The following is a 12,855-nucleotide window of genomic DNA, read 5'->3' on the forward strand; positions in this document are numbered from 1 at the left end:
ATGCATCCTGGGCACTCAGGCGGCGGCTGAATCACGGCCCAGGCCCCCATTATTCCGCGCACGTACAGAGGCCACTGAGAGCCCCTGAGACTGGAAAAGCACCACCACGGTTTTATTTTTTATTTCTTTTTTCTTTGTAGGCGAGGCAACCCTTGGTTGACCTCACAGATTTCAAGGAACTTGTCAGCTTACCATCCCTTATTTTATTTTCATTTTTCATGCCTACAGCACCTGGTCTTCCCAGGTGGCCTCCCATCCAAGGACTAACCAGGCCCGACCCTGCTTAGCTTCCAAGATCGGACGGGATCGGGCTTGTTCAGGGCTATAGATACCATCGCAGTTTTAAAAATTTGAGGAGAAGCTGCCTGGTAGATGACTGTCAGCAGGTTATCCTAACTGCGCCACCTTGCTAAAAGAAATAAAGGAGAAAAGGCAGGAAGGGAGAAGGAGAAGGAGAAAGGAGAAGAGTAAGGGAGAGATGCTCCACGTCACATGTCATCAGGGAATTGCAAATTAAAACAATGGCGAGACACCACTACGCGCCTGTTAGAACAGCCAAAGTCCGGAGCGCCGGCCGCACCCGCCGCTGGCGAGGATGCGCAGCCGCCGGAGCTCTCATTCACTGCTGGTGGAAACGCGAGACAGCACGGCCGCTTTGGAGGACAGTCCAGTGGCTTCTTATAAAACTAAGCGTCTTCCCACGGTACAATCCAGCAAGTGCACTCCTTGGCATTCACCCGAAGAAGCTGAAAACGTCTGTCCACACACACACCTGCACCTAGATGTTTCTAGCAGTTTTATTCATAATTGCCAAAACTCGGAAGCCACCAAGATGTATCCATTGAGTAGCTGAATGGATAAATAAAGGGCAGTCCATCCAGACAACGGAATTGTCAGCACCGAAAAAGAAATGAGCTATCGAGCCACAAAAAGACACGGAAAAACAGTAAATGCATATCGCTAAGTGCAAGAAGTCAGTGTGGAAACGCTACGTACCATTTGATTCTAACTATATGACATTCTGCAAAACTATGCGGACGGTGAAAAGATCAGGAGTTGAGTGGGAGGGGGTGAAGGGGGAAGAACAGGCAGAGCACAGATGATTTCTAGGGTGAAGGGGGATGAACAGGCAGAGCGCAGATGATTTCTAGGGTGAAGGGGGATGAACAGGCAGAGCGCAGATGATTTCTAGGGCAGCGAAAGTATTCCGTGCGATGGATATTGATGGACACGTGTCATTATACATTTGTCCAAACATACAGAACGTGCAACCCCAAGAGTGAACCCTAAGATAAACTATGGACTTCGGGTGATTTTGATGGGTCAGTGTGGGTTCATCAGGTATAACAAATGTGCCCTTTGGCGGGGGGCGGGGTGGGGAGCGGGAGGTACATAGAAATTTCCTGTATCTTCCTTTCAATTTAGCTGTGAACCTAAAACGGCTCTTTAAAAATAAAAGCTTTAAAGGAAAAAAAGAAGGAAGAGAGGAAGGAAAAGAGGGAGGGAGAAAGAGACAAGGAAAACTCTCAATAGTATGTAGCATCCAACATGCCATTTACACGCTCTGAGAAGATCACAGTGGATGGGAATGGTTTGGTGAAGATCGAATCCTTTCAGGCTAATCACACTCAGCCTCCTGGGAGTTCAAGAGGGGGCAACGGTGCCTTACCTTCTGGAATGAGAGAGAAGCTTCAGAGCGTCCCATCCCTCCAGAAAGGCAGTGTGATATAAATATCACAGGAGATAGTTATGATGCCCGTATTACTATTATTATTGGACTGAATTGTCTTTGAGAGATTGTTTTCCTAAGAGAGAAATCAGACTGAGGGAGTAAACTGCCTCTCCAAATTTCTTCTTTACAGAAATTGGGCTCCTGGGGTTTGAAGGGACATAGCGTGGGCATCTGACAAGCACCTCAGCAGGCAGACTCAATGCATCCTAATCTCTGCACAGAAACAACCTGAGCCCTCGCAAGGATGTCTGACCTTGTGAGAGATTGCGGGGGAACTAAATTTGCTGTAACTCTTCAGAAAGGATCAAGCAATATTGTACTCTTCACATCAAAGCGTTCCTGAGGAGCTCCAAACAAGGGCCACTTTCCTGTCCATCAGGCATCAGTGCCTTTCAAGTTACCAGACTCCTGCCTTCAGGAGTCATGGTCAAACCCAAGGCCAGGGGAGCAGTGGCCTTCTTCAACACTCCTTTGAATAAACGTGGGTCACTCAGAACACTCCCTCCACTCATCATGCCAGAAATACAACTGTTGATGGCTTGCAGGCGATTCAAATCTTAACTCTTACATACTGTAACACCTCATAAACCCCTCGCTGTCAGGCGATAGGCATTCCGAAGAAGCGAATGTGCCGTGTGATTTGGGCTTACCCCTTAAAGCACTAAATCATAAACACCAAACAAGGGGACAGGTTGTGTCGCACACTTTCCTGCTGAACTAAACAGAGTCCATTTGATACTTGTAATTTTATTATTATCAAAGGCATCATCTTCGATGAGAGTTCTATTACATGCTTGTAATTCATACGTGGTCGGTAATAAAGAATTAAAAGTAGTGGTGATTTCTACCTGCACGGCTGATGCCTTTAACATAATTTGATTTCCGAAGCATTACATGTTATTAAGTTTTTTTCTGTATGTCTGTTCCAGTCGTATCGGGATTTCATAAAAGAAGTGTTCAAAAGACGTGGCTCAAGGCAAGAAGCTCCAATACAGAGATTAAAAACTGTCAGTCGTTAGCTTCCGGCATAGTTCTGACCACGGAGACCCGAATAACGGTGCTTTCATGTAGTGGTGGTGGTGGGCATGAAATGGAGGGGCAAGGTATCAGTTAGAGTCTTCGGTGAAAGCCACAGATGCCGACCCTGAGTAACTTAAGCCAGAAGGGGATGCATCGGAAGGATTCTAAGGAGGTCCCTGTGTTGACAGCTGTCGCTGAACAAGCCAGCGCCAGCAAGGACTGAAGAAGACTGGGCCAGGGAGCTTTGGATGCTGACATCCTCTCTAGTCAGTTCCGGGGTCTGTGCATCTCCACTCAAGAGTCGATTCCCGAGAAGAGATGATCCGGTTGGCCCATGAGGGGTCATGGGTCTATCCCTGTGGCTAAGTCGGGAGAATCTTGTGATTGCAACCCCATAAAACCACAGAAAATGAGAGGTGCATTTCCCACCTTCTAGTTGCTTTTGGCTTCATATAAATGTGGCTTCCTGTCGCAGAGTTTGCCTCTGCCTGAGAGGCTATGACAGGTAGAATGGACCTCCTCCAATGACATGCATGTCCGAATCCCCAGACTCTGTGAGCGGGAGACTTTACAGATGTGATTAAGATGACAGACTATAAAACAGACACCAGCCTGGACCATCCAGGGAGGCTGAATGGAGTCACATGGTTCAGAGAGATGCAGCAGAAAACGTCGAAGAAATTCTAAGCACAAGAGAGCCTGGATACCCTGTTGCTGGAGGGGAGTCAATATGAGAAAATTCAAGCAGCCTCTAGCAAGGACCTCAAGCAAAGATGGGCCTCTGGCTGGCGACCAGAGAGGACACAGGGACCTCGGTGCCAGGAACTGAATCTAGCCAACAACCCGAATGAGCCTAGAAGTGTTTCTCGGCAGAGATTCCAGAAGGGAACCAGCTTCGCCGACTCCTTGTTCCGGCCTCATGAGACGTGCAGCGGACGACTTCGCTGTCCCGGGAAGTCTGACCTCCAGAACTGCATAATAATATAAACGTGTGTTGTTTTAAGCCACTGTGTTTGTGGTAATTTATTCTGGCAGCAATTAGACAACCGATACAGAGGCCACAAAGATATTTCATCTGCCACAGCGCTAACACCAGCATCTTTTATGATTTTTCTTGCTGACTAATGGGAGGGATAAGATCTCTGGGTTTATCAGCCCAGCCATAATTCTTCTCTGTCTTCGGCAATAACAACAACAAACAAACAAAAAGTATTTATTGAACAAGCACCATGTGATAGGTATGTCATAACCATTACAGTATGTGATTCTCACCAAAAAACAAAAAAAAGCTGAAAAATTTTTTTACAGATTGAAACGCTCTCCATATCACTGCATCCTGGAACACAGGGATAGTAATAATGCTTATTTCACCAGACTTTTCTCAGGACTGAATAAGACACAGCAATGCTGCGCAACTCACCCAAATTCACGCAAATAGTAAGTGATAGCGATGGTATTACAACCCCATTCTGTCTGACCCTAACCCACACTCTTTCTAGGCTGTCCTGCCTCAACAGCACCACCACGAAAACACCCAAAACAACAGGGAGCGAGGGAGACGACCAGTGTCCATCACTCCCTGGCCTCGAGATTCTCCAGTGTCTCAGACATAGGGGGCAGTGGAGCGAGCACCTGACTGGGAGTCAGCTGGCCCAGGTCTCCCGCCCACGACCGGCAGATCCATGCGGGCGCTGAAGGATGCATGGAAAGCTGCAGCCACATCTCAGCGCTCCTGGGTGCTCTTGGGTTCCCTCCACGCATGCAAGACGCCCAGGACAGTCAGGAATACGTGGGGAGTTTCTCTGAGCTCCCCTGTACCACTTTTCATTTCCGGGGCTTCCCTCATTAAATTTTTGGCTGGAAGGGGGAAGGGATTCAGAAGTACAAAATGGTAGTTATAAAATAGTCGTGGAGACATAAAAGACAGAAAAATAACGTAGTCAGTAGTATTGTAATAACTATGTATGGTGCCGGATGGGTACTAGATTTATCGGGGTGATCACTTCGTGAGATGTATACATGTCTCATCGCTATGTTGTACACCTGAAACTAATATAATATTGCAGGCCGACTATAATGGAAAAATACAAATATTTTTAAAAATCGTGACGGGTGTTGGTTCACAACTCACTCTAACCAAGAAGGAAATCTTAGGCTAGTGAAGTCATTCCTTGTTGAGTCTTCCACTGACTTTCAGCCAGTGAAGCCACAGGTTCACACACACACACACACACACACACACACACACACATTCTCTCTCTCTCTCTCTCTCTCTCTCTCTCTCTCTCTCTCTCTCTCTCTCTCTCCAAATTGGGTCCGCCCTTTCTGGCAGCAAAGTTGCTCATTTTCAAGGTCAGCCCTGCACTTTTGAAATGGCAGTCCTGGCCAGTTGACCCGGCAGAAGGGCATCGAAGCAGCTCCTGGCAAGGTGGCCACAGACCCCTGCTGCTGTTACCTGAAGCTCCAGCAGTTTGGGCTTTCTTTGGTGTTTTTTTGTTGTTGTTTGTTTGTTTGTTTTTTCGAGAATAAAAGCTTCTCAATTTGTTGTCTGTCTTTGGTCAATTTCCAGCGCTTCGAAGTGGTTAGTCTTGACAATTTTTCCAGTTCGACGCTTGCTTTGTGGAGAGGGATCACCAGCCTGTGACGCTGTCACCACCGGAAGTCCCTCCCACCAGCTTCTCTCAGACACTGCCCTGCGGACCCCAGGAAACGCCGCGGCGAGAGCCTCACTCTACTGACACTCTTTCCCACCGACCCAGGTCAGCCCCAAACTGTGCCAGAGGCAGATGCCGATGCCCTTCAGAACCACCTTCCAGAAACTGCCCTCTTCACTCTTCCCAGGTCTGCCCCAGGACGGGTAAAGTGAAGCTGAGATTTTGCAACTCGACTCTATTTCTGTCATATGCACGTTATCTAATGGTAGAAAACATGCAAGTCCAGATAGTGAAGCTCCAACTTTGACTGTCACTCTGTGTTTTTCACTGCAGGTAATGAACCCTAACTGCCCCCAAATACTTTGGCTCTCGGCCTCTCGGGACCAACATTCTCAACTGGGTATCAATTTACCTCCACATTTATATGAAAGAACAAGAAAGGGCTTTGTGTGTTTTTTTTTTTTTCTTACTCAAGCCTCATTCCTTGTCACTGAGAGCTTAGCCTTGGACCATTTTAGAGGAAGGGCCAGAATGTTTTAGCCTGCTGTTTCTCTTTATTTTTGCTAAATTACCCCTACATTAGTTTCTTCCTTTTGGAACTCTCAGAAGAGAAAGAAAATCAACAGCCCCCCATGGCAAGGGATGTCAATGTCATCTGGTAAGGTGGTGGGAGTTATCACAAGGTGTTCAGGAATCTAAAAGCTATTCGATCACTATTTGTAGTCTGAACAGATAATATAAGTGCAATCTCTTTTTGAATGCATGCGCATCTCCACTAGAAAGCGCCGCTACGTTTGCAGTTCCAAGTATTATTGTACATTTTCTCTGACATTGGCTGTTGAGTCTACAGCTTCTATGCCATGCTGAAGGTGGCGGTGGGAGGTCTCTGAAGGTATTGCTATCAGAAAGTATTCCTTATTCTCCAAAAGGTTGGAAATCACTGCTTCAAGGAAGCTAGATCTCTAGCAAACGGCATCTCTTCTCTTTTCTGGCCTGGGGAAGGGGCGATTTCAGAGATGCAGGCTTCCCCACCACCACCACCGCCTGTGGCTCACACTCACGTCATTGGCCGGCTGTGGGCCGTCGTGCCCTAGCCGGTCCCAGTGTCTGAAGACTCGACTTCCACTCCAAGGTCTGCCGTTCACTTGCTGGAAGATCTTGGGTCCTTCATTTCATTTTCTTAGGCCTCCATCTCTTCACCTGTAGGTGAGTGAATGATGTCAAAGACCCTCCCCAGCTCAGCCATCGTTTCCCTCATCGCATTGTGATTCCAGGAGCCTCCCACACAACCTCCCACTCATAAACTCCAGAATGGCCACAGGCCTTTCACAGATAATTGTATTTTCCAGCTAAGTGCCAATAGCCTCTTCACTGGACTAGTGATCATAAAGCAAAACGCAGCTCAGGGCACAAGTGGCCAACAGCACCAGGACTCAGATTGAGGAACCGTCATATCGTCGCCTGTCCCAGTGACAGCCACCGCCTCCCAAGCACATACTATTCGCTGGGCCCAGATAAGCACTTTTAATGTGTGAAATCATTCGATCCTCACAGCAACCCCACATGGTAAACCTGGTATTTACCCGCCTTTACAGGTGAAGAAACCCAAACTCTGCTCTGGTCCAATTCTGCATTACCTCTGCACCCTTTAGAACATCTTCCCCTTACAAAGAAATAAGGTATGTATTTGCTCTTAGAACATAATTCGTAAATACATAAGTCATCACCGTGCGGGTCTCCATCACAAAACACGGCAAGATTCAGGGGAAAAAAAAATAAAAGGTTCACTTAGTGATTACTACTTAACATTTCCTTCTCTGAGGCAAATGTCAAATGTCTGTGCAATTATCCTTACCTCTCCCTGTGAGCAAGGAAGAATTCGGTGATTCAGAGTTTGCCACTCTTTCGAGTTAATCTTAAAGGGAGAACACAGAAAACGGCGGGGAAAGGCTTAGTCTGGACAAAGTTCTTGGCAGCTGGTGGCCTTGAACGACGAGAGAAATCATGACTGCAGCCGAGTCCGTCAGCCCCATCCGTAAGCCTTTTGTTAACTGTCTCGCACAAAGACAACCGGGTTCGCCCTCTACACGCTTAACTAGAACAAACATAAGCAGACGATGTTAATGCACAGGCCGGAAAGGCTGCCATGCAAAGAGACCCTCTATACAGAATTCTTGTGGATACATGGATCACTGTAGACTGGTACAGAAGCTCTGAAAAGCGACACGACAAAACTAAACATTTCTCGGCAATCCCGTTCCTGAATGCCGGTCCCTAGAAAAAATACGAAGACTAATGAAATCAAGAAGAGTCAGACATGAAAACGTCCACTGCAGCATTTACCTACAATAGCAAAATACTGGGACCGACATAAATACCCACAGACCAAAAAAATGGCTTCTTCAATATTTCTTGAACCCCTATGCTGTGCCAGGCACTATGCCATACCACAAGAGGAATGTGGCTCTCCTTGAGAAGCGAATGTTGAGGCTATTTTGGTTTGTTTTTGTCTGTCTATTTTCAATAATTAGTACCCACCCCTTTCTGGATCTCCCGTGTTCGCGAGGCTGGAAGATTGGGAACCACCTGACGTCCAGTCTCTTGGATGTGATTTGCATGAGATTTGAAAGCAGAAGGCAGGAAAGAGGACCCATCATTCCTTTCCAGCACCAACAGCGGACACGTGAGCTTTGTCAGACGTGAAGTTTTTGCAAAACCCAGCAAAGCTCTTGCCCACCATCCGCCTGGGTGTTGTGGGGCAGCGGAGACCATTCGCAGCATTTTCTGGCATTTCTATGAGCTCTGCTCTGAGCAGTGCTTCCTTTCAGAGTCTCTGAAAGCCAGCAGTGAACCTGAAAGCTAAGGAGACCCCCACACACACCCCGACACACGTCACTGACTTCCGTTCCTCCAGCCTTAGCCTTGTAAGCACCTCATGCCCTGTGTTAGATTAAAATACCGAGAGTAATATACTTTTTCCCAACTAACTGCAGAGGGACGACAACCCAGAGCAGCACCATCCCGTACACATGCGAGCCACATGTGTGATTTAAATTTTTAATAGCATATTAAAGCATAAAAATAAACAGGTGAAATTAATTTGATACTATATTTTATTGAACCCACTATGCCAAAAATATCATTTCAACATGTAATCAACATAAAAATGTTAATTAGATCATTTACCTTTGTACCAGGCACAGTGTGTACTGCGTACACATAGCACGCCTCAGTTCAGACCGGTCACATTCCCAGCATTTACCAGCCCCGCGTGACTGATGGCCCTCACGCCTTACAGCACAGATGGGTCTGAGAAAATACGGCACAATGTGATAGCAGATTACTGTGCTGCTATTTCAATGAACACTGGGGCTTGGCAGGGAGCTTCGTTTCTGCTGCTGTGGTTGACTCATCTCTCCACCTGGTCCATTAGGTGTCTGTCAAGTGCACTCTGGTTCTCACCCGGGTTGAATGGAAGGCAGCCCTTGGGGTGGCAGAGAGTGTAAGCTCTGTAAGCATCCCAAAACTACACGAGAAATTCCATTGAGCAAGACGGGGTCAGGTCCGGGGTGGTGGGAGGCGTCCGCCTTGTGCTGGGGGACTCAGGTGCAGGGTAGAGATGGGGCCATTCTGGGCAGTGAGGCTCTCTGCTGAGTCAGCAGACACTCAGGCGTGAGCCCCTCCATCGCCCCCACTGAGAATGGGTGGGTGTGATAGAAATGATCAGCGACATATTTGGAGAAGTGCTGAGCTGGCCACATAAGCCTAGAACAAGGACTTTATTTATAGACATGTCCGACATATGAGCAATAGAAACTCAGCTTTGGAGACTGTATCTTGCCAACAGTGGATCTGAATCAGGAAAAAAACAAAACAAAAAAAAACAGATGTAGGACTAGATTCTGGAAAGAGCAGCAGTTACCAAGGTCGGGTCCAGCCAGGATGGATGCACGGAGCCTGTGGACCTACAAGAACAGATTGAGAGCAAGTGATGACCCAGAAACAGGTCAGAAACCAGGGTGATGAAGAAGGAGCAGGGATGCCTTCCCTGAGGCCGGGACTGCGACCGTGGACTGTGGCCTGTGGCTGCAGATGTCTGTTTGCACTGGCCGACTTTTGTATTGTTTCAGCCTAAAAGAACCATGCACGGCTGACACATTGTATTAATGAGTAGCATATTTGTGAGCTCTTACTACACGCCAGGCACTGTGCCAACACCTCTGCACGCATAATCCCGATTTAATCCTCCTGGAGCCCCGTGAGGAAAATACTATTATTAGCTCCATTTTATAGATAAGAAAACCGAGGGTCTCAGAACCTTACCTGAGGACATATACTCAGCGACTGGTGAAGCTGCCAGTCAAACTGAAAAGCTTTAATCGAGCCTTGTGCCTCATCGCCATGCTCTGTCCCTTCGGTAAAAGTTTGCTGACATTACATGGACTGGAAAAGGAAAGATGTAACGGCAGGGGATAAACTGTTAAAGCCCAATTGTGCCGAATTAACAAATATTGTGTTGAGGTTGGTCCTGGGCAGGAGACCGGTGGGAAGCAGCAGGAATGACTTTGTCAACAGTGGCAGTGATGACCCCCATCCTCCGCCACATTCCAGAAATGACCCCCTGTGCACACAGGGACCTGCCCAGGACCTGGGCTTGGGGCTGGGGGAGGACTTGTAGATGCTGCATTACTTTTGAGAAAAAGAAATCATTCTTAGGTAGGTGCTATTGCCATGCTGACCACAAATTTTCGGCCGGATCCTAGAAGGGCAGTAGCTCGGGTCCTAATTCAGAAAGTCTTGGTTTTTTTAGAAAAATAAATAAATAAAGCAGAATCAGAGCCTCTCTGTCACTCAGCCTTCCACAAAGGCGCAGTGTCTCTGCCGGGCTCACACTCTGAACAGATGAACCACACACGCCAGGAGGCCGAAGGAAAGCGGGAAGGTGAAGCGCCTTTTCAGACCTGGCAGCACCCCAGGAGGCTTGGCGCGGGTCCCCCAGGGCCCGCCAGAGTAAACACAGCCGCCCTGCCCACGGCCCACGCGCCCAGCCGCGGGCCTTCCACGGCCGCCTTCAGTGGGACCCTCACAATGCTGGCTTTTTCCCTCCTAGTCAACCTTCATTTGCGAAACCAAGCTAAGTCCTGGCAGCGCGGGTACCTTGCTGCCCTCCTCGCTCCGCGCCCCCCTCCCCCCCGCTCTGCCTGCAGCTCAGCATATTCCTAGGAGCCCCCAGTGAAAACAGACGCTGGGCTGTCATTCCTCGCCAAGGACGGCTCACCCCTTCGATAAGAACTCAGGCCCAGCATGAGGAGTCCGGATGCCACCACCCTGTCCCCGCACTCTACCTGTTCACCGTCCCCACCATACCTCCAGGCACCCAAACACACACCGTGCACACGCGTGGAGGGGCCAGCAGAAGTCCTAGGCCGGGGACCGACTCCAGGAACTTCCCACCACCACTGCCACCACGTGCTCTAGGACACGGCATCGCCCACAAGTTGTAGAAGCCGGGTCCTGCTTTTCCAGCTTTCACCCCCGCACTGAGGTGCCCAACAAAAGTACCCAACACCTAGAACAGAAAAAAAACAAAGCACACACGAAAAAGCCTTATCCAAATTTAAAACTTCTTGCCCCTCAGAACGGGTCAAAAGCAGTGGAGCCAACTGGTTAGAACCCATGGAGAACAGGCTCCACGATGCTTTCTGTTTTATATCTGTGTCTCATCTCAGGAAGGAATTATTTAAGCATTAAATAGAATTCTAAGTAAATGAAAGAAATTATTTATCCCATTTTTGGATCCCAATGGGGTCAACTATTTTCATTTGTTTGCAATGGACGGCTACTGCGTTTTCATCTTTCCGGAGAATTCGTATTGTGATATCTCATTTAAAGTGTAAGCACACGAGAAGAATGGAGTCGGCGCTATTAGCCCCCATTCCATAAAAGAGGCCCAGACGGCCTAATCAAGGTCAGGGGCTCAACTTTTCTCTCACGGTCAGGACCAGAGCACAATCCTGGCGAGTCTCCGTCTGGGGCTCTATCCAACTTTCCAGACCAGCCTACGTATCAGCGGGCTGTGTCCTGGGCTGAACCGGCCTGTGTGGATTAGGGAGTTAGGTTTTCTTTCATAACCAGGAACAATGATGGCCTCTAAGAGGAGGCACTAGGTGACAGAAGCTGGGAATTAGAGCGAGAGTTTCTTTCCACCGCGTACCGTTTTGTGCCTTTGCATTGCATTCCATATACTTGAACCAATTATTCAGAAAATAACTAACGTTTAAGGTTAAACGTTAGTTTAAGTGTAATTTTAAAATTCCTTTTATAAATCCATTTTATCCTAGCCTCCAATTAATGGAGATGAAACATATGGCTATTGTGATCCTTAATTCTGGTTAAAGCTGTGCCTGGATGGGCCCACAGCCAAGTTCAAAGGGAATAGACTTAGATGGGAGACACTGGACACAGCTACCCCTCTCCACCCAAAAGTACATAGTTCAGTAGAAATAAAATAGCCAGCTTTTGAGTCTCTGTGTGCAGTGAAGGAAGGTGATGGTGTAGGCAGTCTAAATTGTACATAAAGATTAAAAGTCACATTTAATTTATATTCAGCATCAGAATGCTTTTGTACACTTTGAAATATGGATCTGTTTTATTCCATGGAATTCCAACACTGCAAACTAAATCAACTCCCAACAGAAACATTGGGAAACCCTCTATACTTTCCTTCTGTGTCGGTTAGAATGCTTTGGCTGCGGGAAACATAATCCTGACTGAATCTGACTTAGACAATGAGGAAATTCACTATCGTACAAAACTGGGAGCCACAGGTCAGGGTGTCAGGGTTTGTTGATCTGGCAGCTCAGCACATCGTCAAAGTCCCAGGTCCTTCCATCCCTCTGCTCTGCTATTCATCTTCAGGCTCATAGCAGTATGCCAGGAGGACCTCTAGGCATCATCTCCAGGCATGACAAGGTCAAGTGGAAAAAGAAAAGCCATCTTTCCATAGAACAAAGAAACCTCTCCCAGAATAGCCACACCCCACACCACCCCCAGATATCCCCACATGCCCTGCTTCATCACTTGCCAACTCCAGAACTAGCAGAGGAGTAGGAAAATCGCAGTGGACTTAGATTAATGAAACGGAGGGAGGGGAGATGGGATAGGTGTTGGTCAAACACCACATCCACTGCTTACACCATCATTCTCCCCAGAAGCCCCTTTCTGCAGCCACTTGATGAGAGACGTCACTGGGAAATAAACTGAGATTTCTGACTAACGCTGAGCATCGGTGTACAAAGAGATGTCTCCCTCACCCCTTCCTCCTTTCAGGCTTACTCCTGAAGGAATGCCGAGAAACTAACGAGGTATTTTAGTTTCCAGTTCGTTCTACCTGTGTGCTGTAAGTGACAGAAATAAGTATAAATAAAGACAATGTTTCCATCATTAAAA

The 12,855-nt window shown here is 47.6% G+C and overlaps 1 pseudogene; it reads right to left on the bottom strand.

Annotated features, from left to right (window-relative positions):
* Positions 1-219: 219 nt before the first annotated feature.
* On the bottom strand, positions 220-342 carry LOC111745425 (annotated as a pseudogene).
* Positions 343-12,855: the final 12,513 nt, after the last annotated feature.

Source organism: Pteropus vampyrus, unplaced genomic scaffold (assembly GCF_000151845.1).
Source record: "Pteropus vampyrus isolate Shadow unplaced genomic scaffold, Pvam_2.0 Scaffold154, whole genome shotgun sequence".
NCBI classification, from domain to species: domain Eukaryota; kingdom Metazoa; phylum Chordata; class Mammalia; order Chiroptera; family Pteropodidae; genus Pteropus; species Pteropus vampyrus.